Here is a 27,735-nt window from a genome sequence, read left to right on the forward strand (position 1 = left end):
ATTTATGCATGGAAGATAATATGGTTCCATATCCTGAGGAAACTTGTATAGAAGAAATTATGATGCTAAAGAAATACAATCACTGTTCTCATCATTTAGTTAAAATCGAGAGCACCAAATTACAAAAGGTATAGTCATCATTGGTTACTTTATACAGAAGAAAATTTAGTAATTACAGAGTATTGTGGTGAAGAAGTACAGCGACATGAATTACAAGGAACATATATTATTTCACCAGATCAATCTTGTAGAGCTGAAATTGGTAATACTTTCATTGAACCATCTTTGAATTCTACAGATATAAGCTATAAACTTTCAATAATATCAATGCCAAATCTACGTGGAATACTGAAGACAAGAGAAAAACAACTTGATCTTCGAAATGTAGACTTCAGTGATGTGAAAGAAATTTTGAACAGTGCTAAATATAGTGTTAGTGAAAATAAAATTCAAGAATATGTGGTGATGGACAAAGTTAGTGTATGGACTTTAAGTTTATATGTTATTATTTTCTTATTTGTCATTTTTGTTTTGTATAAATTAAATTTTTTTCCAAATTATCGTGAGCCTAAGAAGTCTTCCGATAATTTCTCGCTTAAGGAGGGGGGAGTTAAGAGTGACAGCCCTACCCAAATTAGCTTTAGGTGCAATTCCACCTCAGCACTTTAATTAGAACATTAGAGTGGGGAATATTTAGCTGTAAGCATTAAAATAAGTATATATTGAATGTAATTACTTAGTAGACAGATTATTGTATAATAGACTTGCAATGTAATTTTTGAAATTAATATATTTTTTTAAATAAACCTTGGCTCAACAACTTAATTCATGCGGACGTGTCCGGGTGTAGTGCTACATAGTAAAGATTAGTTGTTTCAATCGTGAGCAAACGATGAACTTTACACAATACGTTAGTTTATGTACAATGATATGTTGACATAACTGAATGTACTGCATTTGACAAGTTTCATGCAAATTACAAATAAAAATTGTATGCAATGTTTTCAAAATACAAAAACATAAAACTTGTGGTAGACAATATTTGTATGAAACTTGTCTGATGAAATTGTTTGATCATATACATGTTGTCTACATGTACATGATCTCATGTTTTATACTTGTTGTAGGCTTGTAGGTAAACTTGTTTAAGAAATGCCAGTAAAAAATACATACAACTTCAAATTTTACACCCATCTACGATCAACAGTTACTTTTGTATCGCGATTTTAATATCGGCAATACAAGGTTTACTGGGTCAGCTAGTACTTGTATAAAAACTTATTGGCAACACAGTGTGAACGCAAGAATGTTTCAGACAATTGCAATACATGTTAAAAACAAATAATTGTGTTTTGACAAGTATTCTTCAAGTGTTGTATAAAACAAGTTTTTGACTTGTTTCTTGGTGTAAACGACGCGTACATAACCACACAAACTAAATAAAACTAATACGTCTTATATTACCTAAAGTATGCAAATAAGTCCATTCGTAAGTAAAAAAGTTAAACTGTAAGTAGTTCACCACAAAACAAGGTAATATTTACAATTATGAAGTTTAATAAAAATCTAATCGACACAATCAACAATAAGAAATGTAATGTCTCTGGCGGCCGGGCGGTATGTCAGCCATGTCATATTGGAAAATTAAAGGGATGCGGTCTGAACGATCGAAGAATCGATTTTTGATCATAGCTAAATGTTTTTTATCCTACTAAAAATAAAAATAAATCTCTCTAAAAGTCTTAAGGGCGCCGTAATTATTGGCCAAATGAGACTTAAAATCTTACGTCTCAAGGTGACGAGTGCAATTATTGTAGTGCCACTCAGTTATCTATCATACCTAAATAAGTATTTACTAAACTACAACACTCAAAGAAATTGATGTCTTAATTTCCGTCACCGCCATTTACAGGAAAATCTATATAATGTTTTATTACATTTTAAATTGAATCCCCTGTTCAAATCATTGATTCTGATCGGGAGATTACTGCAAAAATTTAGAAAATAATTACTATTTTAATTTCATTTTGACGCATGACAAAGACCTAGGTGACATTCTCCTTTTACAATAAATTACCAAAAAGTGTATCTGAATTAGCAGTAGTAAATTTAAATATTTTATTAAACGCAGACTCATGTCGAAGGCTTATTGCGTTAACGTTACGTAACGTTATTGTTGCGTTAACGATATTACAATGTGGAATTGAATAGTATTATATATGTATATATATATATATATATATATATATATATATATATCTTTATGTATTTTATGGTTCAGCCTTGTGCTGTTTTACTGGATTGCAATCTATTGATTTTATGTCAATAAAATATATTTTGAATTTAAGCGTAATTAGCGCTCCACCTCTTATGTGTATTTTTTCAGTATTCAACTTTAATTAATAGATAAAAAGATTAATTAAAACACAAGGGAAAAGCATAAAACAGTTGAATATTTTCGAAAACATAACATTTGAACCAAATTAAGAGTGAAATGTTTGTCAGAATACTTGTATTGATTCATCTCCAAGGTAATACATTAATTTATTATGTGTGTACAATAAATGTCATTATCAGAATGTCATATATACTATAGTTACTAGCTTACCCAGCAGACGTTGTTCTGTCAATAGAAAAAACAATTATGTAATATGTAAGTATTCGGGAATAATGTAGTCTAAAGCTATCGGAAGTACCTAATCAAAGTCATGAGTTAAAATTGGAACAAAACGTATTTGAATTATCTTATAATATGTAGTATTAAAATGATATGGAATAATATCGTATTTGTGTAAACATCTTTGACATTACCGCTATATTATTGCCAATTCTTTGAACTATTACAATGGGTATAATATTATGTTATCCTTAAAATAATATGATGATTCACAAATCCACCATACATTATTTTATTAAATAACAAAGAGTTTAGACAGCGTTTTTGTTCAAGCTCCCAGACTGCTTGTTTTATTCCGACACCGCTAACAAATATCGTCAATGTATACAAATACGAATATGTATACAAAAACGTAGCAAAGGATATACTAAAACATTTATTAGGAACAACGCGGAGAGGACTTTTTTTTAATATATTTTTAGTGGTCTTTTGGTAATGTGATCCTTTGGGTTTGCCTACATAGTGTAACAACACCAATGAAAGTGATGTGCGGCTGATTCGTACAACATTAATTTACGAAGTATTATCTCTGAAAATAGCGATGTTGGTTGAGATATTTAAAAATCAGAGATATAACAACAAAACCATATCTTCGACGGTCACGGGAATATTCATATATTAAAATAAACCCACGATCCAACATTTAAGATTGTTGTGGTTACTGTAATACACCACATTCACTCTTTGTTTCACATCCACGGTTCCGATTAATACTAAATCACTTATTATTCGCTAATTATTTATTGTATATAACACGGCTACATTATCTCTGGATCTCGCTGGAACGTGAAGCCTCCTGCTCCCCTTTCACCCCCATGCGCTCGTCCTGTTGCGTCAGTAGGGCTTGCAGGCTCATTACCATTAGGTAAATGACATGATATTTTCATGCTTTCACTGCTTTGTTTTTAAAATTATTCATTGTTACGTTTTGACTTTGGTTGTTAAAAGTTCTGAAGTTTCCGTTGTTCTGTGTCGCAAAAATAGCACTGTCAGAAAAATAAATACCTTTTTTTACTTAGCTAGAATCTTTTATTGACTTTTCATCAATATAATAATAATCAGCATCACAACACAACACCTTAACATCAATATATTATATTACTGAATAAGTCGTTTATTTATTAACAATAATAATATCCCAGTAGTGCTTCTTTTGCACACCGTAGCAAAGAGACGCTGTGACGTCATCGACGTCAGGTCCAAGTATAACCTGTAAGGTGACATGTTTAACGCGACCATAGCACTTCTACAACCTTCTTATTTAGATTATATGCTAAACGTGTTGTGTCTACGCCAACTGCAGTAGCAAATGAAAATATTTTTACTCCCATCATCTGTCTGGTGATTACTGGATATGCCGAAGGTGCTCCGCCCAATGAGGCTTTTGAAATTGATGATAAAATTGTCGGGGGTTACGAAACGCATTTCCCTACCAAGCACTTGTGGTGTCTAAAACTAAGGATCGCTACGGAGAATGTGGAGGGTCCATCTTGAATAATGAATATATTCTTACCGCAACACATTGTGTCGTAGGGTAAGTATATAATATTATATTTAAGTACTAGCTGATACCCCGCGACACACAGTATTGGGCTGCTACGTTAGCGGAATTTCAATTATATTTAAAAATAAATGAACTGTTACGAGATATTCTGTCGCGATACTTTATGTTAATGATGTGTTCTTCAAAGCCGTTGTACATTATTTTATGCTATCATCAATATCAAATCAGTTCTGTAGTTTCGGAGTCTATTCAGTGCAAACAAACAAACAACCACAACTTTATAATATTAGTATAGATATGCTCCAACCATGTGACCCCGTTCAACGTAGAGCTTCGAATTGTTGGGACTTACCTTACTTCTTTGTTCAGTAATCTTTGACCAGCTCGATCGCTTGGCTTGCGTAAGGGCGATGTTTTTCCTTGTATTTCTACTATTGCGATACTTTGAGGGTTCAACAAGAATAAGTAAAATAGTCACCAAGAAAGCCCAAATAATTGAAAAATGGAGTAGCCGTAGGCAGGGCACAAAGTTCGAGGAAAAGATGACCGTTGGGGCAGTAAAGTCCTCGAATTGTGACTACGTACCGGAAGACGCAGTGTTGAGGGCAGGGCAGGACCGATCGTCGTGGAGATTTTTAGGGGAGGCATTTGTCCTGCAGTGATCGTCTTCCAACAAAACAGAACGAGTAGCATTATAGTTTGCTTTGCCACGCAGTGTACTTCTAAACAGCTGCTACGAAAAAAGGACAATCTAGCAAATGGATCTATATACTAGGATCAAACACCACAATAAAACTACCCCTACTAAAAATACTAGACCATGGTTCTTGTCAAGGCTAACTCAAAATGTCATCGATTGACCAAAAATCTAATTTATATTACTTTTATTTAAATAACACTAGTTAAGAATTTATTACCATTAGTTATAGCAACTTCAAGACTCACAAAGGTCCACAAAAAAAAATATGCCAAAGCACGGATTATGTTCAAAATAAGCAAAAGGAAAACTATAATAACTCTAAGATGCTCGTCAGGCTTTGCCCAAACTAATAACTAAAACTTGAGTTAAATCCCTTGTTAAAGCAAAAAATCTACAACTAACAAATTAAACGCACTATCACTATTTAAAAGTAATAAGCATCCCTCCAACGATGACGTAAGCGTCATCGTCATCTTAAGAGGCACAAAATTTCATACAATCCTCACAACTAAAACTGCAAAATTTTAGTTTGAGAATGATGAAACATTAAACTGATTGAATCTCATCGTTATACGTGTGTTGTTTCGATCTGAGAGGAGCGTTCGAGAGTGTGCATCATGCCAAAAATAGTAATAAATAAGTGATTGATGTTCGACTAACAAACCCTTTAAACTTTGTCCTTCTTGTATAATATTTTATTTTGAACACACTGTATTGTGATATGCCTTAAGTAAATAATATTCGGACGACTGAGCTCGAATTTTTAAGAATATACAAGACTTGAACAAAACAAACTAATGGTACTAGAACTCGGGGTTTTCTGCTTCCCGGATCATCCAATATCGCATCTGAGCTATTATAGTCTTGTATATGGTGGCAAAATTTACGTTTTTATTCTAATATTATTGTAGCTGTTTCTCATTAAAACACGGAAGAAACTGCATTTTTTAAATTGAAACCTAGCTAGATCGATTTATCGTCACTCGAAATCCCCTGTATACTAAATTTTACGAAATCCTTGGAGCCGTTTTCGAGATTCAGATTGTACTCGTATATAAACAAAAATTGCTCGTTTACATAAAGTATTGTGATTTATCATTTTTATATTTATATTTTTCAGTTGTAATAGTTTATATACCAAACTCTTGCTCTTGCATTTGCTCGAACTCTTGACATTACGAAGATATGGTGCTTCAATATTTATCTCCGAAATATTTTCAACCTGGAACTACAAAATGTGGTTTTCTAAAACAAATAAACTGTGCAAAATAAAATTTGGAAGAAAAAATTTATGAACGATGCGGGATTCCAATCCACGACCTCCGGCATTCCGTGCCGGTGATTTAACCACTGAACTAACCGTTCGAGTACCGCATCGTTCATAAAATTTTGTTTTCCAAATTTTATTTGTGTATTAATCCTAGAAGTGAGGGTTATCACTTTAAAAACAACATATTGTTTAAATAAACTGTGGAATCAACTTTCATTTGCATTGTCTTTCAGGTTGATACAAGTATCTTAAGGCCTAAAAGTTTCTTCAAATAATAATTTGTTTTATCTATATCTAGTAAAGAAGTTACGGTGAGGACAGGCATCACAGACTTGGCGGAATCTAAGGATGTAAGTTAAACATAAATACTCAACATCCTTATCCATCCACAGTATTGAATAAATTGTACAATGATATTAATGTGTAATACGGACAGCCATGGAGATTCTTTTTCTTATTATTATTTTAAGTTGAACTGATATACTTCTATGTTTTTTTTTTAACTCGCATCACACCATTTATGTCTTCTACTCACATTGTCACTTGCGTCCAAAATAACATTAACATAATATTTGGAGTAAATCTATATATTTTATCCTCCGCATATGTCCAATTTACTTCAACATGACCATTTATATTCGTTTTATCATGTCTTCTTTGATTTCTTGATTATCTACACTAACACTGTTTCACAATTTATGTTATAAAACATTTTCTCATGCTTTGGGGACTCTTTTATTCAGCTTCATTTCCTATCTATTATTTTCGTGTTTCTTTATCTAATATCATTAAACGAGCAATTCTTGTATACACATGTGTATATAATCTGAATCTTGGAAACGGCTCCAACGATTTTCATAAAATTTAGTATAGAGGTAGTTTCGGGGGCTATAAATCGATCTAGCTAGGTTTCAATTAAAAAAAATGTAGTTTTATCCGTTTTAATGAAAAACAGCTACAATAACATTAGAATACAAAGGTAAAGGTCGTTACACTCTTGATAGAGCGGTCGTGGTCATCACGAAGTGAAAACTATATACAAGACTATAATAGCTCAGATGGGACTTTGGGTGATCCGGAATGCAGAAGACCCCGGTCCGAATCCAGGTGTTCTATTAGTTTTTTTTTTGTTCAAGTTTTGTACATCCTGAAAAATCCGAGCAAGGCTCGGTCGTCCGGATATTTCATTTAATATGAAATATAGAATTACAATTTATTAATATAAAACAGGCCAAAAACCACACAAGTTTGTACTGGACAAACAACTGAACGAAATGGAAAATAAACTGTAAGACTAGACCTACTCTGTTCTTTCAATGCTACCTTCATACTTACCAACTATTCAAAAACTTTTCAAATTTGCCTACACTTAAACTTCTTTCTGTTTCTGTTCCATCTATTATATCACCTTATGTTATTGCATTAACTGACTTTGGTACTTTACTTGATATAATTTTGTTCTTTTCGCTTCTTACGACTCAACATCATTAGAAATGTATTATTTGTTTAGAACCCGGGAAATGGGAATTTAGATTTATCGCTTATTGATTGTTGTCGGATTTGTCTTCTAGGCCTATGTTTACGGCCCATGTGATTAAGTTGTTTGGACACAAAAACAAAAATATCTAAAGAATCAGTTTAAAAACCAAGGAGAAAAGAGTTCTCAAATCAACGTTTTTCTTAATGTTTTCCCTTAAGTCGGTACTTAGTATTTAATGATCTGATCATTTGCCGTCTTTAGAACGCACCAAATATACCAGGAAAATATGAGCTTTATCCAAAATATAACGCCAGTACTAATGACTATGAAATTGCCATAATAAATCTAAAAACCAAATTGAAAGTGGACGGTAAAATTAGGAAAACCGTTGAACTTATAGAATCTGGTGCTGATATTCCAGCTGGTACTAATTTAACTGTTAGTGGATGGGGTCGTACTGTTGTAAGTATATTCCTATATTACACACAATCGAGCTGCAAAATATGAGGACGTTTGACCCGGAGATTGATTGTACTTCGGAGAAAGTTGACAGAAAATTGCATTGCAAACATAAACTTAGTATACTTGCTTGAGTAATAGTCGAACCCTGTGTGAGAGTGAGATAACTATCCTTACACAAAAATCTAGGTGTGAAAAAGAGACGGAATAGATGGACCATGAAACCGTATTGAAACAATTTATCCATTTTTCTCCTTTCAAATTGGAACGTATTTTAATTTTAGTGTTTTTATCGTAAATGTTCTGTGTTTAACGGATGTTAATTAAAAGATAATAATATAATGGTGTAATGTTTTGTATTAGATGTGTTGTTATCTACAGCAACAATCCAAATAAAGAAACATTTCACACTTATTTTTCTATACTGATTACGCGATGCTTATCTTCGTAGAACATTTTCACTAAAATATTTTGTATTATATTTTATATACGGAGTAAACGCTCTATTTTCTCAAGATTATATTAATTAAAAATATATGTTAGAAAATCAAATATTGTATACTTGAAAATACACTTCACTAGCACACTAGCACATATATAAAAGTAGCACACATGAAATTTTTATTTAGTCTCGCCGTAATGAGGAGAGTTTTTGTCACTTTAAGAATCATTTTGCTATAAAGCACCATTCGATGCGAATTTTATCCAAGATGGTTTTTGGCTACTTATTTTTCGAAATCCAACGTTCCTTCATTAATTTATTTCCTTTTAATATTAGCCCAGCGAAGCGGGCGGGAACAGGTTGTTATTAATAAATATACTACTGTTTAATATTTTAGTAGTATAGATTGATGTAAAGGTATTAAATTGATGGGCTGTGATATTGATAATAATGATAAAAATCAATGAAAGAACCTAGGTAATAAAAGATTTTATTTTTCTGGTAGAACTATTATAGTAACACGGTTCAACAAAAACTATAGAACTATTAACAGCAAAGTAAGAACGTAACACTAACAACTTCAAAAACAAAGCAGTGATAACACGAAATTATCACGAATTATCTAACGGTAATGATACTGCATACTGTACTAACACAACAGGATGAGCGCGAGGGGGTGAAAGCGGAGCAAGAGGGGGTTCTCGTTCCAGTGAGGTCCAGAAAATGTGAGCGTGTAACATTGTCACATTATTTCATCAAATAGATCGTCAAGTGCAGAGTGGTGGCTTAAAACAATTTAAATTAATTAATTTTAATGATTTTGGTAAATTTTAGGAGAATGGAGGAAGAGGCAGTAGATACTTACGGGCTGTGTCTACGACAGTGCTATCGGAAAAGATATGTAAACGACGCACAAGTTACATGACTAGAAAGATCTGTGCAGGAAGATCTGGAGGAGGCTACAATGCTTGCAATGAAATTAGAATGATTTCATTTTTAAATTTACAAAGATGTGTGTTCCAAACTGTTTACCATCAGGAAATCATTATCCTGCCAAACTGATCTGGCAGTGGGCAGGTCACATAGCTGTGCGCGATAGCGCGTCTATGCGTCTAGCTAGACGGAAAGAGAGCAGTTGGGACAGTAACATTCTCGAATGGCGACCACGTACCGGAAGACGTAGTATTGGTAGGCCCCCCACAAGATGGACCACCGATATGGTCATGATCGCCGGAGAATGTTAGATGAGGGCAGCGCAGGACCAATCGTCATGGCGATTTTGGGAGAGCCCTGCTGGAGAGGTTGACGTCTTCCGGCTGAAATTATGATGAATGATGAATATTATTTTTATTCGTGTTACACACATGCTTATTGATAGATAAAAATGAACTTGATGGTTTCTATAAAATATCCGTTTCATATTTACGTACACTGATGTAATCCTCATGTAGCTGACGCCCTAACAGAAGTTGAAACTAAAGTTCATATTTACCCTGCTGCCGAGTAACGTTTATGACAACAAACGACGTTCCTTGTCTTGAATTTTGTTCGTGAGTGGTACAGTTCTGTACAGTAGTACTATTAGTTATTCGGGTTGGACTTAGTATCCCGTAGCACTAATTTGGAGGTAAAAAATATTGTACTTGATAGCTTTAGTTCACGATTATAACGATATCATTCTTATTATAAGATAATGCGCCGTTTTCAAGAAAATAACGAAAAAAATTCTAACCTAAAACAGGTAAATAACGTAAATAAACACTACATGAGCACTGACATCGTGGCGGCAGGCTTAAAACTATCTTTAAATGATTTTGGTTTCTAAAAAAAGATCCCAGATAATGTGCAAAAACAATAATATTACGTTATTCAACATAATTGTTAAAAAAAGTTTGTGTGGTAGAGGTACTATTACTATAACATAAATGACTTGCTTAATGATACCACAGATTGGGAATGAAGTGACCGCCCTCAGGCTATTAAATAATAAGTTTAATTGTACAATATTACCTTGTAAACATATTTTTTCGATGAAAAAAAAACCCGCTGAGTTTGTTGCGCCCGTTCTTCTCAGGTCTGAGGCATTCATTTTGGAATGGGTTTTTGACATTCAATAAGTGATGTCACATCCTTTTTTGAATAAAAATATTTGAATTTGCGCTATCCGTCGTATTTCGCTTATCTATATGTTTAAAAATAAATTGATAAATCAACCCTAAAAAGCTAAGCATTGTCAATAAATTTTAATATAATTTACCTACTGATAAACTACATTAGTTTATCAGTCGCTACGAAAACTTGACCTTGCATCTCCTGCCTATTTTCTTTTTTTTTCAGATCTTTAATTATGTAATAATTTTGTAAATGTCCAGGACTTAAAAGAGACCTCGCAATTATTGCTTGATCTTTTTATGGTTATTAAAATTTTATCGAATAGTACAGAAACAGTGTAATGTAGCTTTTACACGAGGAAGGCCTCGTGTAAATGCTACATTACGCTACATCCTTATAAGGATAAGGGGCATATCTATGATATTTAATGGTTTAAAATACCAGCACCATATCAAGTCTTGAAAAAAATGTTAAACAAATTGAATTTGAGTAAGATAGTATAATTAATTCATATATTATAATGATAAATCATAAATCCTTTATTTTGCCAGAAAATATGTATCAATGGGTATAAATAATTTTAAGGTATCGGTCATTTCTGGCATGCAAAATTATTATTAAGTATTAATTCATTTTTCATTTCATTTCAATCATTACAAAATTCTAGTTATTATAATAATTGAATTAACATTAATATACTCTATATTTTATGCACTTAGGTCAATTAAACAATATGTGTTATTAAATATAAGTCATTATCTTAAGACTAGAATTAATATATTTTTTTAAAGTCAATTTCATTTATGGAATAAAAACATTTATCTATAAGACATGTAAAAGATCCTTCTTAAATCGTTGGACGGGTAATACGCGTAAGCTTGGAGGCAGTTTATTAAATATTTTTATATCCATGACATAGCTACGTTTTAGAAATATTAAAAGAAAAAAAAAATTATTAGCAATTTTTTCCGCATAATATAGAAATCTATGTGGAATCACCAGTTTGTCACCGTTTCTTGGATTTATCGGATAAATATCACTTGCTTTTTTAAATAGATCTTCATGTTGTTTGACATAGATACATATTTCTTAGATTAATATTATTTCATTTATACATACATGGAAATGGGAAGGAGAATACGTAATTCTTTAAGCAGTGGCTCACACGAATCTAAGTAATGAACTTCTGTCATAGCTCTTAAGCATCTCTTTGGGCTATGAAAGCTCTATTAGCCTCGCTAGAGTTTCTCCACAAGATGAGTCCATATCGAAGTACTGATGCGACATAACCATGATAAGCTGCAAGGGCTATATTTAGTAAAGTCCTTTTACGTAATTTATAAAACACACAAACATATCTATGAATTTTTGGCATACTAGTAGACGTGCTCTTTCCATTTTAAATTATTATCTAGAAATACTCAATTGCATAAATGCGTTTTTTTTCAATATTAACTTGAAAATTATTATCCACCAGCCAATTAACCACAGTATTTATTTCTTTATTAATTTAATTTTCATATATATTAATCTCATTTTTATTATTACATATTGTCATAGTTATTGGTGTTATTTGCGAATAAATAACAGTAATTTTTGTCACACTAGGCAGGTCAATAATATAAATAATAATACTATTATAATATATTTATTTGCAAAAAACATAGTATACAATGTTATTACAATATTATAATAATGAGCTCATATGTTTTGTTCGCACAATTCCAAAAATAATAATGGTCCAAAGTTTCTTGCGGAACACCAAATCTGTTTAATTTAAAGTTTTATTGATCGGCAATTATGGCCTTTTCGTCGATATAGTTGATCTCCACACATTGCTTACGATTTTTAAGTAAGACTCCATCCAGTTAAGAGCTGGTCCTCATATGTCATTTTGCTCTAACTTATCCAACCAGATGTTGTGTGATACGAAGTCAAAAGCCTTACTCATATCAAAAAATATTACTCACGTCGGTTTTTTTGAACCTATATTTTCTGATAATTAGTCGACTTGTTTTTTTGAAAGCGAAATTGTTACCTGTTTATTATAATATTATTTTTTGTAAAAAAATTGTTAAACAGCCATACATTGCTATCTCAAAAACTTTAAAAAAAATATATATAAGTTCAATTGGGCGGTAGACATAAATTTCTTTTTGTCATCTTTTTAATGTAACGGCTTGACAACTGATAATTGTAATGCGTCAGGGAATTTGTGTGTGTTCTAACTGGTACTAGTTCATCTTTGCATATTTTAATAATTATTGTGACCATTTCACCATAGCCTACTTCTTTAGTACTTCGCAACAAATATTGTATTATTTTTAATATTTCGCTTTCCTTTACTGGATTGAGAAAAAGACAACTTCTAGTTTTATTTTGATTTATACTAGATCTCAACTTTCGGTTTGTCAAACATTTATCACTGCTATTAGTGAAATCTATGCAATAATCATTAAAACTATATTATGCTATATCTTTAGTGTTGTTCATTTCATTGTTATTTACTATAACTGATTCTATACAGTTGTCACTGATGTTATTTTTTGTTAATAATTTTCCACGTTGTTATAACATAATTATATTTTACTGTTTGCTACATAATGGGTATTACTCAAATTTTTTTGATGTGGCAATACAATATTTTGGTGTTCTTGCATATTTAAAGTAATTATACTTATTGCTATCGTCTTTTTTACATATTTTATCAATATTACTAATGATAATGATAATATGATCACTGCATGTGTTATGTTTCGTTGATAGATTAATCTGTAATTTAGTTAAATTTTGCACGATTTGCTGTAACTGTTCAGAAATTTTATAACAATGTAGTGTATTTATTTTAAAATTACCTGATATGATAATTTTTCTATTCTTTTTACAGTATTTCCGAAGCAAAATTCTTAGTTTTTAAAAAAATATACTAACATCAGATGTTCTAAGATACATGATACATGATAAACAGATTTTTGTCCACTATTTCTATCCCACAACATTCAAATACTTTCGGTTTAGACAAATTTTTTGATACTATCCCTTGTTGTGTTAATATACAAACACAACCCTTTCTTTTTATTCTACTTTAATTTGATGTTACTAATAGTTTTTATTTTGTCAGCAAATTATTAATCAAGCAACCTATTAGAAGCTATGACTAGCATCAGCTGTTATTCTGTTATTATAGTTAACGTCAATATTTATTACTAACTCGCACTTCCTTGGAATGCTGTAGCATTTCAGTATATAGCGTAATTGTCATTTTACATTTTGACCGTTACAAGAATTTCAGTATCACTACTTTTAATTTTTAGTTTTCACTATTTAACCACATAATTTGCTATTATTATTAAATATGTTTATTTATATTGTGAACATCATAACAATTTCAGTACTATAATTAATAGATAAATCGTATTTTCGTCGAGTTTGAAGATTGAATTCTTTGTAGAATAGTTACATAGCTATTGCTTTTATATTTTATTTGCACTAAGTATATCATGTTTTGGATAACATTATTCTTAGGGAAATAACCACACATTTTCGTATGTTTTATATTTATATAAGTGCATATAACAATTTAAGCACAATTAAAACGTATTTTTGTTGAGTTTACAAATTGATTTATTTATAGAATTATTATTTAATTTATACTTTATATGCGCTATATTATGTTTAGATAACATTTTTATTAGGAATAAGCAGTTTCTCAAGCGAATTATAACATTTTACCGCTCCAACACTACTGTTTTTGAATTTACATGCGGAGTACTTGTTTACATGACTACACTAGCGCCGCGGCCGCGCCTCCAATATGCAATTTGTACGAGTTTTTTAAAAGCTATATCTAACGCGAGCATAAAAGCAGTTTTCATGCTAAAACTGTTGCGAATGTTTTTATGAATATTTCATAGTCTAAAAGGTAATTCCATTGAAAAACTTTTAGTATACGACATTTATTCTTATGAATTATGAATGAATCTTTTGTGGCTTTTGCGGGCGACTGGTGGCAATGACTTGTTTGATTTAATGACTACTGTCACGATAATATACTAACGCTCTGCGTATATACAAAATAATATATGCTATAATTTTTTTTATGATAATAAGAGACGAGACGAGCAGGACGTTCAGCTGATGTCACAGAATTCAATAAATTTTCAAGTGAGTACTATCAAGCTGTTATTGGATATGTACAAATTAATTTTAAAACTGTAGATTTTTTTATCAATTATTGACCCTACCAAAGACTGCGGCCCAGGCGGCCTTCATCCCCTCTTTCTAAAAAAATGTAGTAAACAATTATCCATACCTCTAACGCCTCTATTTTAGGGCTCCCTCGGATCACGCATCTTACCAAAGATTTGGAAAAGATCCATTATTGTACCTATTCACAAAAGCGGCGATAAGCACAATATAAGGAATTACCGTGGGATCTCAAAGGTATCAGTCATTCCAAATATGTTTGAAAAAATTGTATATGATGCCTTATTTCCAGCAGTGCGACCATTTTTAACACCGTTTCAACATGGATTTATCAATAAGCGTTCCACGGAAACAAATCTTTGTGAGATGCTAGATATGATTTCCGATGCTATAATGGACAAGGGGTTCCGTGTTGATGCCGTGTATACCGATTACTCGAAGGCGTTCGTCAAAATTTCCCACAGATTATTAATTGCAAAAATGGAAGCAATAGGTATTAACGGTGAACTCTTGAGATGTCTCACATCGTATCTGCGTGATAGGACCCAAGCTGTAACTGTCATCATTTGTACCCATAACATCTGGCGTACCACAAGGCTCCCACCTCGGACCATTACTCTTTATTATACCATTCATCAACGATGTGGTCAACTCTATAAAAAAATCTCAGTTATTAATGTATGCTGATGATAATAAATTATTAAAAGTTATTAAAACGAAATTAGATTGTAACAGTTTGCAGGAAGATTTAGATCGTATCACTGGCTATTGCTCAAATAATGGTTTACACTTGAACGTTGACAAATGTTGAACCATATCATTTACAAGAAAGAAGACAGAGTCAACGCAAAATTATAATTTATTGGGTAATAAGCTCCGCAGAGTTGACGAGGTGAGAGACCTTGGTATAATGTTGGACAAACAACTATAGTTTGAATCACACATTAATAAAATTAAAAACAAAGCCTACAAGATGCTTGGATTTGTCCTTCGACAAACAACTGATTTCAAAAACACAAAATCCCTTATTTTACTTTATAACTCCCTAAAACTCCCTGGTGAGATCCCAGTTGGAACACGCTTCCACCGCTTGGAACCCACAGTATGCCTGTCACGTAGATATGATTGAGGGCATCCAGCGCAAGTTTCTTAAGGGCATCTATAAAAGATTTGGTTTCTCGGCTAATAGTTAAACTTCCTTAGAATTAAGACGAAAACATAAGGATATTTTTTTTTATATAAATTAGTCAATGGGTTGATAGTCCTTATTTATTGAACAAAATCATATATATAGCACGAAAACCTTTTAAAGCGAAATTGTCGGCAGCAGTACACATTTCATCTTCCACAAGTTAATAGTAACTGCAGAAATAAATTTCTCCAAAGGTCATGCGATAGGTATAACAATAAATACCAACAAATTGATATTTTCTTTCAAAAGTACGGGAGGATTGTATCTCAGATCAGGAAATGTGTCTAACTCGTTTCCTGATTGCAGCTGCAACCCTTACCTTTATCAATAACTTTAGTGTTGTATGTGAGCCTACGAGTAGTTGTACCCGATAGAGTAATTAATCTAGCAATTATGAATCTACACATTTGTGAAAACTTTGCTGGCTTATTGTATTTTTCTAAATTAAGGCTAAAACTATGTAAAATTTATGGCTGTTTGTTTTCCAAATAAAAAAAAGAACTAGAGCAATCCCAATTATTGTGAATAAAGACCGAAATTCTTCAACAAAAGCAGCAAAGGATATGCTTAAATAACACGTACGTACGTTTCTTCAATTGATTTAAAATTTAAGTATGATAAAGGAGATATACTAAAAATCAACAAATCAATTAACATAAAAAATACAATGGGGCTAGTCGACTAACATTGTAAAAAATATACTTAAATTAGCAAAATATTTAACGAATGAGATGATGATGAAGATGAGGGTGTGTTCCCTGACCTCATGTAATGCAGCAAAGTTATACCTTTGTTTAAATTGGGTAGTTCTTTTGACTCTGCAAATTTTAGGCCTATTTCAGCTGCCTGCATTTAGTAAAATTTTTGAAAAACTTTTCATGTTATGTCGACAATGAAATTTTACTCCTAAATGTATTATGAAGTAAAAAATAGTGCTCTAAATCATTTACAATCATATTTAAGCAAAAGAGTTCAGATAGTCGATATAAATGGCAAACAGAGATCCGGTAAACCTGTAGGAATAGGTGTTCCGCAAGGTTATACTCTCGGTCCTTTTTATTCTTTATATACATTAAGATTTACCGTTTGTGGTAGATGACAGCCATGAGATTATATTGTTTGCTGATGATACTTAACTTATTTTTAAAGTGAAGTGCCTTGCTGATATTTATGACGATTATTGATAATTAGTGCGTTGGTTTGAGTCGAAAAATCTGTACAGTAAAAAAAACAAAATGTTTACGGTTCATTACATCAAACACAGCAGAGGTACAAACCAACGTACTTATAAATGACCAGAGATTGGAAGTTGTGGATACTACCTTCTTCTTGGGTATCAAGTTAGATAAAAAGCTTCAGTGGGGTCTACATATTGCCCAACTAGCAGATAAACTCAGATTTGTGGTATACGTCGTTAGTAAGATCAGAGAGTACACGAATGTTGCTACCGCTAGCTTAGTGTACTTCAGTTATTTTCACAGCATCATGACCTGCGGTATTTTTCTGTGAGGTCATGCTACTGATATTGATCCAGTGTTTACTCTTCAACAGAGAGCTGTTGGTGCTATTAGTGCTATCAGCTTGGTGATAGACAGTTAGTGAAAGAAAAATTAAAACAAATAAATATTATGACTGTTCATTGTTAGTACATTTATAAAAAAATAAAATACATTCACAAAAATTGTCTTATTTTTGCTCTTAATAGTAATTTTCTTAATAGTAATTTTCATTAGATTATAACATTAGAAATAAGTGATTGCTTGTAACTAATTCTAGAAAGCTTCATAAGATACATAATAGCTTTAAGGGTGAATGTGTACACTTTTATGATAAGTCCTAGCCACTTTTCAGGCATTGTCTATAAATAAATTAAAATATGTTATTGAAAAATGGTTCTGTCGTAAATCCTACTACCCGACAGCTGAATATCTAAGTGATTGGACAGCCTGTGACTAGATTATGATTATTTTATAGCAATAGCAATGAGAGTACATTATTGTATGTTTTATTAAAAAGAGCGTTTCCTGCGCCGCTTCATCTCTCTCGGAGCGCCATTTGTTTCCGAAGTGGTAGTAGTATTTAGTATATTAGAAATGACATCTAAAACAATTCTAAAGGAATTAATTTTGGGCAACCTAATGTCTTTTATGTCTTTGTATGTACATAGGCACTAAAGTGATTGTGATGAAGAAAATGTCGTTTCCACCCATATTGTCAACACTAGGATCAGACATAAACTTATAATGCCAACCACTGGGCTAAGTTGAGTTAGTTAGTCTTTTGGGGGGCGATGTACATATGCTTTTACGACGATCTTCCAGAAAATAAAAAAATAAATATTGCGAAACATTTGTGTGGCCAAATAAGCCCGCTGAGTTTCTTGCGGCCTGGCCTTTCTTCGCAAGTCAGGCATACTTTTTCAAATGGGTGGTTTGACTTTCAATAAGTGATATTATATCCTATTTTGAATAAAAATATTTGAATTTGAATTTACGGCTGTCATTATTCCTCTCCTGCTACTTTTTATTTAAGCGAGCATGACGAAGCCTATTACGAGAACTCATACAAACAACAGAAAAATAATCCTAATCTACATATTATGGAATACTTAAATACTTATGTTGACGTAGTCAGTTAGCTGTGACAGCGTGGTTAACAGCAGAAGCAGTGTTATGTATGATCTTCTGATTACACTTAAACTTCCAACAGAGGTAACACTCAGAAATATAATTAATTTAATTTATAATTAGTTTATCAATATTTAGTGTAGTTAAACTTATATTGTAATCATCATTTAACTAAATAAATAAAGATATCTTGTTTTTTGCCTATTTGTAGATACCTTGTTACTTGTTATTGACCATAATCAATAAAAAACGAGTTTGTTTAAAAACGGCAGAAGTGAAAAGTTTATGGGCAATATAAAAAAAAATACTATGTTTTATTATTATTGTAATGTTCGGGTGGCAAGAAGGATGTTGAAAATAAACGGCAAACTCGCTACGTAATAACACTTTATTAAAATTATATATACATGAGTTAATGCAAGTATTGCGACGAACATTTCACTCTTCGTTTTTGTCTAGCGAAGTTTCTGGAAAATTTCAGCTCTTGTATACTTTTCCAGTATGTTTTAATTAATCTTTTTTAATTAAAGTTGAATACTGAGAGAGATAATTAGTCCTCTTAATTAATATGTAAATATTTAGGGTGCCGCATATGGAAATGAAAAACTCTATTTCTCTAGAAAAATAAAGTGACTGCGGTTAGAACAAAGTGACCTTCTTAAGAAGGAAAAAAGGAAGCACCATCTCACCTCTACTATAGGCCCTTGTCATTGATGAGCTTCTCTATAAGAAGGATGAACTTAGTATCGACACTAAAGGTTATGCTCGTGTAGTGCAAATGATTTGGGGTGACAGACAAAGTACTATCTTATCCTTTATACAGAATTCTCTTAATATAATATCCCAAATGTGCCATGACAATGAACTGGCCGGTAACCCTTAGCGATCCGATCCTCTAAGCTTTTAGCGATTTTAACGCGCGAATAACACGCGCGCGAATGTATATCCATGCGTATTATTTAACGTGTAGCAAAAGAATGCTTATAGTAAGGATAATTTCAGTGAATTTATCTGAAATCTACCGAAGCAAGTTATAAAACCATCCATATTTTTTTTTCATATTGTGCTTTATATTATTTTACACACATGAAAACACAAACTTGAAAAACCGTATTTTAGAATATATGAGTATTTCGCCAAACAATTCTCTGTATGTACTGTATGTACTTCAGGCATAGAGCTCTGACACCACGGCAAAGTCAACGGTCTTTTTCCTGTGTCTTCAAGATGAGATCGGTTTTCTCCTTTGCCGTATGGGCCAGGGTGTCATTCCTCATGTGCAACGACGGCAGAGACGGCTTTCCTTAAGAGCAACTTTCGACAAAAACCAGAACTTGCGTGTTCCAGTCGGGTAACTTGAAAGCTACTCGCGATTTTGACGATGTGGGCGGTACCTTAAAAAATCTGGAGTTTATATCTTCTCTTTTGAACTTTGCAGTTCGGATCTTTTGAGCCCAGCGCCGCAACACAAGTTCGATACGCCTGTTTTATGCGGTTGCAGTCAGATGCTGCTTTATCTGATGCACCACAACAACTTGGAAGGATGCAAAAAAGATACGCATCCTTACCCAATTTATAATCGCGCTTAGTCATACGCTGTCCATTTTAAACCGCACACTTATTTTAAAACCACGTTTTCTTTTCTTTAAAACCAATGGTTTTTAGGCTGTCCTTGATTCCCTTTTTAGCACAAAACCGTTCCACATCACGTGGTTATAGTACCGAGAATAGTAGTATATTGCGAGAATCTAACTACAAAAGAAAGGTGAACTATTTAGAGTGTAAAAGGGTGTCGGGTATGGAGACCCTCTATCTGCAAAGCTTTTATCAGCGATTCTCTAGATAATCCTAAGGGGCCTTAACTGGGAAAACCTCGGAATCAATGTTGACGAAGCTTCCCTAACACACATGAGGTTCGCAGACGATAAAGCTGCTACACCGGAAAACATACAACAAATGATACATGTACTAGCGGATGAAAGTGAGGAGATAAGCTTAAAAATGAACACAGAGAAAACAAACGAGAATAAAAAACCATGTCATCAGAAAAAGACGAAGGTCATAGATATAACATTTAAAATCAAAAGACTTAAATGAAAATGGGCAGGACACATGATAAGAGGTCAAGAGAAATGGAGTAAAATTGAGACACGTACCATCGTGTCGTACCTTAGAGAAGGGAAAAAGAAAAGGTTCAGACCAAAGGAAAGATGATGACAATACACAAGTAGCAGAAGTAACATGGAACAAAGTTGCCCAAGATAGGCAGGAATGGAAAAGGTTGGAGGAGGCCTTTGCCGATTGCCTAACATACCTTCAAAAATAATTAAGTATTAGAATAGAGTACTTATATGAATACTAGTTTAGTAACAAAAATATATTTGTATATTATATTAATTAATCATTTTAGATATTATAAATACTTTGTAAATAGATGCTAAGTTCGTCTGAATAAAGGGCTTATTACATTTGGATAAAATACTTACTATATATATTGTAAGTTAGTTTTTCAAGTAAAGTAAACATATTTCATCATGTTCCAAAATAAATAAACAAAGGAAGCGATGCGACCTTTCAAAGTCCCTTTTAAATTTGAATGGACGCCGTTTCAAGTCGAATTTATATCAACAGAAACTATATATAACTAGATTTATTATCATTACTCAAAACCTTTGCTTTCATAGATATCCAGTACATGGAAGTAGTTTTCCCTATGCAACAAATGTTGATTTAAGTTTTATTTTTATACGATTTTGTGTCTTTCGAGACTGTTGGTCACGAACGCACCATTAATCTTAGAATGTGTTCGGTTAGATACTCGTATATTAATTTCAATAATAGACGATTGCATGACAATTTAATCGCAAAATTCAAGCCACAGAAATGTAAAAACATTATAAAGTCGTTATCATGCAAAATTATAAAAAAATCTACCTGCAATAAGTACGTACTGCCTTTTATTAAATAGGATATTATGTTTTATATTATTTTATTTATTATTATATTATAAATAAAATAAAATAAAAATAAACTATTATGTTGTAAGATCTATTTCACATTTTAGGTTAAAGGGTCTTTGAAAAACATAACATAATCAACATTGCTTATTATTATCTTTTGAAAAGCCATATTAAGAATAGTGACAATATTTATTCCTCTTATTTCTATATAATACGGTATTATTTTTTAACTACATTACACGCATACTTACTTTTTCTAATATAATGTATTAAAGCAAAACTAAATAAAGAAAACAGCACTGTTTTATACTCGTACATACGTTGTCGGCCAAGGTTGATACATATAAAAAGGTTATTATAGACTTCGTTGAGAAGCTGAGACATCTAAATGGGTTCCGTGTTCTGATGTAATTCTAAAGTACCAAGACTTACTTAAAATAAATAAAAAAAGGCATGAAAAAAGTTATTATTCTTTGGAATAATATAACAAAAAGCGGTCAAGTGCGAATCGGACTCACCCATGAAGGGTTCCGTAGCAGCAACTAACAGAATATAAAGTTCTTGTAGTAACGTACTATATATATACGAATAAATATTTAAATAATAGCGTACTTTTTTTCAATTAAGTTATTGATAATACGATTTATGACGTATATAAAAAACTACTTACTAGATCTCGTTCAAACCGATTTTCGGTGGAAGTTTGCATTGTAATGTACATCATATATTTTAGTTTTATCATTCTTTTATTTTAGAGTTACAGGGGGGAGGGGACACATTTTACCACCTTTGGAAGTGTCTCTTGCGCAAACTATTTAGTTTAGAAAAAATAATATTAGAAACCTCAATATCAGTTTTAAAGACCTACCCCACACGTATGGATTTGATGAAAAAAAGCTGATCGAATAGCCTCACATATATTAGCCACACCCACAACAAAAGTGTGTGTGTGTCTGTACTCATGTATCCATAATCCATAAAAAAACTATTTCTCGTGCTACATTACGTTTTCTGAAATAACAATATTGTAATAAAGAAGGTATTAATATAACCAATGAAACTATTACTATACCGCATAATTTTATATAATTGGCTGGAAATAAAATTTTATTTTTATTTAAAACTTATACAAATATTAAAAATCATTTAATTCACGTCCGTTGGTTGTGGTTAAGTAGACATATGATTTATAAGAGGCCTATGGTAGCCGAAGTATGGTTTAAATTGTCTAATTGACCAACTAACGTAAAAGTGTCGAATTTGGGTGTCGGTTTCGTAAAAATTTACTTTGATAATTTTTCCCTGCGGCGCCAAAAGAAGTATGATTTAAATAAAATGTAAGTTAGTATGAAAAAAGTTAATTATCACACTCATTAAGTTCGACAGAGTTTTATTTGCTTTGTACACGTCCTTTTACACATATAATTAAAGTAAACAACGACCGCTCATACTTAATAATTCAACACCGCCGTTCTTGCGAGTTTTATTCTAATGATTTTTATTTGAATATTACTCATGTATGAATATTAAATATATTGAAATACACTTAATTTGTGTTTGTTTCATGTAACCGAGCATTGCACATTTAAATTAAATATTTTTTTTGATGATTAACACATGCTAATTCCTACCATAATTATAATCAATGTAAAATATTCCTTCTGGTTTATCTGTAAAACAGATGACATATTTTCATGAAAAGTGTAGAAAATTATTAACTCCATGATAAAATAATAAAAAATAAAACGAGATATATTATTCCTATTCACACATTTTTACATACAAAAAAAAAAATAAGTTAAACAATTATTTTTAATCTGTTTTAATTAAAATATTACAAGTACCTATAAAAAAAGTTACGTGTAAGGAAGTAAAAGTCTCTTCCATGTCCTCTCCATTTGATCTATCCCTGGCTTTTCTCTGCCAATATCTCCCCGCAACGTTTACCACGTCGTGTTGCCATGGATAGAGTGGCAAGATGACGAGAGAAGAGAGAGAAGCCTATCTTCTTTTTCACTTTCGTGACTGCTTGAGACCACCGATATGTTTCAAGTCTCTATATCTATCTCCACTTCAGTCTCAGTATTCACTGTATCAAATCTTCCGCTTTTGTTTTGCTACAAATAAATGTTCTTCAAATTATCTCTTATCTTTAAGTCAACATAGCTTCTCTCCTTGGCTTTTTGACAGCTTGTGTCTTTCGAGTTACTATTTCCGAACTGATACAGATGATCTGATACTGATACTGATCAGCAATGTGCCCTGCCCACTTCCACTTGAGATTTGCAATCTTTCAGGCTCGCTAGCTCCTAGGTACTTCAATTTTGCAAGTGCGAAGCCTTTTAATATTTTAAATTGCAGTTATCCAAAATTGCATATTTGTTACGTTATTTAGACATGTAATAAAGAAATTTCAAATGAAAAGAATTGGTCAAGAATTATTAAGATGAATCCATACAATTAAGTTGGTATTCTTATAGTCGACGTTTTAATGAACTTCCGTTCAACAATAGTGAAGGAGTGCTTCGATCATTCAAGGCTCGAGTTTACATTTCCATCGCTCGTTGTGATATCAATTTGAAATTCATGATATTTAAATATTACTAGCAGATCTGCAGAAATATTTCTTGACACTAATAGTTTAACTTGTTGGATTGATGAGCCAAGTAATATTAAGAATCTACAAGAAAATAGTATGATAATTAGTAAAATGGCGGGTCAATGTCTGTCTACAGCAGCAGTTTCGTGAGAGGAAGGTAGATAGAATAGAAAGTAGACCAGTGGGGGGCTCCTTTGCACAGGAAGCCGGTTGTTTATGGGTACCCCAACGGCGCCTTTTTTGTGTTTCGGACTGAAGGGCACCGTAGCTAGTGAAATTACTGGGCAAATGAGACTTAACATCTGATGTCTCAAGGTAACAAGCGCAATTATAGTGCCGCTCAGAATTCTTAAGTTTTTCAAGAATCCTGAGTGGCACTGCAATGTAATGTGTAGGGCGTATCAATCACTATCAGCTGAACGTCCTGCTCGTCTCGTCCCTTATTTTCATAAAAAAAAAGATATACTTTGAGAGAACATTGTGATCACCTGATGACTTGCATACTGACTCGGCAGTATCTGATCATATCTATGTGGAGAAACTTTCTACAGTAGAATATAATACTACACAATCGGGGCTTCCACTTTTATCATCTTAAATATTTAATTAGGGACTCATGCTAAGTGAACTAAAAATAATAAATGTTAATCAGTTGCTCAGTCACACTTTCACTCCGATACGGGTTTCGTATATTACAAACTGTTTGTTTACGTCGATCGCCTTTTGATTTGCAACAGGTGATTTTTACTAGAATAAGTATATTCTTATGATTATTATGATTAAATCTTTATACAGTATATAATTCTTATGAATTGAATCATTATTCGGTAGTTTCTAGCGTAGATTAATTCTGTATCTTTATGCCTAAATTTTATTCCCAGTTTTTCACAAAACCTTATCCATACTAATCAAAACAATATAAATATGAAATAAAGTATGTGCAGATGCTACCACACTTCTAGGGAGTAGCTTTGTAACGTGAAATATATGGTATAATAATAATCTATTTTTTTTATTATTTTCTGACTTTGATAGCTCTGCTGTGTCCTATTCATTTCCTATTACTAACTTTGCCAAGTATTGATCTACATTTATTAAATTTGTAATTAAAACAAAATTATTATTACAAGATACTCATCCAAGCAAAACAACCTTTATTAATTTGGAAACTTCAGATAAACCTAAGCTAAGAAATTATTAGTAAAGATTCTTTCAAAAGCTTCTCTTTGTTTTCATCAACAAAGGTTTCCTTCAAGGAGGTTGATTTGGTAATGTTATTTCTTTGTAATACAGGCAACTTTATAGCAAGAACCTCACCACATTATTATTCAATGGTTGTATTAGAAGTAAGTCTCAATAATACATGAATAGATGGCTAAGACATTGTAATCGGCATTGTGTGATCGAAAGTGAGAAAGAAAGAAAACTTTTATTTAATCACTAGCTACCAATGAACACTACAATAAACCTTAAAACTAATGAAATAAATCTGCATAATGTATTCAATACTGATAATTAGTTATAGTAAGATCCGAACAGCATAAAATGATTAAGTAATTCATGTAAACTTAAAGTAGATATGTTCTCAATATAGTTTTAAAAATTCCAAAAGATTTACCAGTGGGAGGCGTCTTTGCACAGGATGCTGGCTAGTTTATGGGTACCACAACGGTGCCTATTCCTGCCGTGAAGCATTAATGTGTAAACATTAATGTGTTTTGGTCTGAAGGGCGCCGTAGCTAGTGAAATTACTGGGTATTTGCCCTTAGATGTTAGGTCTCAAATGAGACTTAACATCTAAGAATTTTAGGGTTTTTGGAGAATCCTGAGCGGCACTGTATTGTAATAGGCAAGGCGTTTCAATTTCCATCTAACGAACGTACTGCTCGTCTTGTCCCTTATTGTCATAAAAAAAAATCAAAATGTGCCGTACATATAAATACGAGGAACTCGTATTCACAACAAACTTTGATGTTAAATTTTTATCAATAACATTTTGAAGTTAATCAATATAATATTGAACTTTTTTACAATTTAAAATTTAAATAAGGGATATTTTCATTAAAAAAAAAGATAGTAGTAGCATATATAATGCTTCTAATATCTTTTTTTAGTAGTATCTTCAGCAGTAATATCTGCCCATAGCAGTGATAATATTATACAAGTCAGCGGCGCAACAAAGTCAGCAGGCTTCTTCTTTTTTTTAAATAATATTTCAATACAATGAACTTTTTGGTTTAAATTGCCTCACGGTGGTTGCTCCAATACATCTTTTTCTAAAAAAAATAAGTATTAAAACTCCAACACAATAAAATAATATCCTAAATCTCATTGGTGTCACTAATATGAATGAAATATGGTAAATACTCGTTCCTTTCTATATTTTATTAAATAAAAAACATTTTCAATGTTGTCTGTCCTTAAATAAATGAGAATTGCTTTCATAATTCAGAAGCACCCTTAAACGTACCTAATGGTCCGTAAACACAAAACTCAACTAATCGAGACGAACACGAGAGAAAACATAAAGCCTTATCTTCTGTTATCTATCTCTAAATAACAGTTGTATTGATCGAAAACCAATTCAAACTTTACTACATAAACCGAGTCGTATCTTTTGTTTAAGAATGTGTAAGATTTTAGTCTGTAAATTTATTAATTTTTTTAAAGCTTTATTATATATTAAAAGTCATTTATGAAGACAGCGACATCTGTTGACATGAATATGTTTTTCCGAAAGTTCTCATTTTGAAATATTTTTTGATTCATTGCTACTGATAATTGCTACTAATAATATCAAACAACATAAAAGGCGGCGTAATTGCTATCAGGGAAGATTTTCTGTTTTTTTTTTTTTTTTTTTTTTTTTTTATATATATAAGAGGGGGCAAATGGCAAGAGGCTCCCGTGAAGAAGCGTGCTGAGGCAACCGCTCATATTTCGCAACTCCAGGGGTCAATAGATGGTTGGTGACTGGGGTACCGTGTAAGGCTTCGTATCAAACACTATTGTAACAGTATATAATACATAAGCAGTATGGAAACTACGTGCAGACGTTATGTAAATCCCTCTGGAAAATAACCCAAGAATAAAATATGAAGTTTTCTTCGCGAATCGTAAACGCGCAGTTAATTGTTTTTTTAATGTATGCATGACCGTATTTACCAAATATGGGTGATGGATCACACGGCTCATATCGTACAAGAGTATATTCAGGAGGTCGGTATCAACGTGATGGCTTGGCCATCAAGAAATCCTGATCTCAACTCGATTGAACACGCCTGGGATGAGCTTGGGAGGCTAGTCAGAAATCGCAGACCACCACCTACTACCCTCAGGGCACTAAAGCAGGCCCTGGTAGAAGAATGAGAGAATATTCCTCAACATCGGCTCCGAAACCTAGTGTTCAGTATGCCAAACCGGCTCGAAGCTGTAATCAGAGCTCGAGGAGGCAATACCAGTTATTAAAAATTAAATAACATGTAATACAATTTAGATTTTTTTTAC

General features: G+C 32.3%; 1 pseudogene; it reads left to right on the forward strand.

Moving 5' to 3' along the window:
• LOC126972905 (uncharacterized) overlaps positions 1 to 27,735 on the forward strand; it is a 105,693-nt pseudogene that overhangs the window by 1,282 nt on the left and 76,676 nt on the right.

Source organism: Leptidea sinapis, chromosome 27 (assembly GCF_905404315.1).
Source record: "Leptidea sinapis chromosome 27, ilLepSina1.1, whole genome shotgun sequence".
NCBI classification, from domain to species: Eukaryota; Metazoa; Arthropoda; class Insecta; order Lepidoptera; family Pieridae; genus Leptidea; species Leptidea sinapis.